The following is a 723-nucleotide window of genomic DNA, read 5'->3' as shown; positions in this document are numbered from 1 at the left end:
TATATATATATATATATATATATATGAGGGTTTGTGCCTGTATGTTTCCTGTATAAATATATACACCTAAATAAGCATACCAGTCTCACTCAATGTGCGTATGCATCTCTTAATACATTTATGTATAACAAATGTATATTTATGTTTTAGTATATTCTTATGTGCTGTATACCAACGAAATATAGATATAGCTATCTCAGAGCTATCTCATAGTTAATTTGCAAACTATCATGTGTGGTGTCGTAATTTATGTTTCCATATGAATAATCAAATAGATGCTGATATATTTTCACACAAATGTACATATATGCAGATATGCATTCACAATTAAGTATATATACATATGTATAGAGACTGAAAGAACGAGTCACGCAAAATGTTGGCTATGGAATAAATCAATGACTTTATACAAGTTATACAGCTTTAATTTCTCGTTTTCCAGACATACTGTATGATATGATGTTCTCGCTAATCAAGTTGTAAATTCGCATGCATGCACATACAGACACAGACACACACAGACACAGACACACACGCACACAAATACACACACACACGCACCTATATATATATTCAGAAAGAGACTCATGTTCGCATACATATATGAGTGCGCGCGTGTGTGTAAATATGTAAATATCTAAATATATACATGTCTGTCTGTATATTAGTATCTATCTGTCTGTCTGTCTATCTATCTATGAATCTATACATATATATATATAT

The sequence above is a fragment of the Octopus bimaculoides genome, chromosome 13 (genome assembly GCF_001194135.2).
Source record: "Octopus bimaculoides isolate UCB-OBI-ISO-001 chromosome 13, ASM119413v2, whole genome shotgun sequence".
Classification (NCBI taxonomy): Eukaryota; Metazoa; Mollusca; class Cephalopoda; order Octopoda; family Octopodidae; genus Octopus; species Octopus bimaculoides.
The sequence above is the reverse complement of the archived record's forward strand: the minus strand, read 5'-3'. Positions refer to the sequence as shown.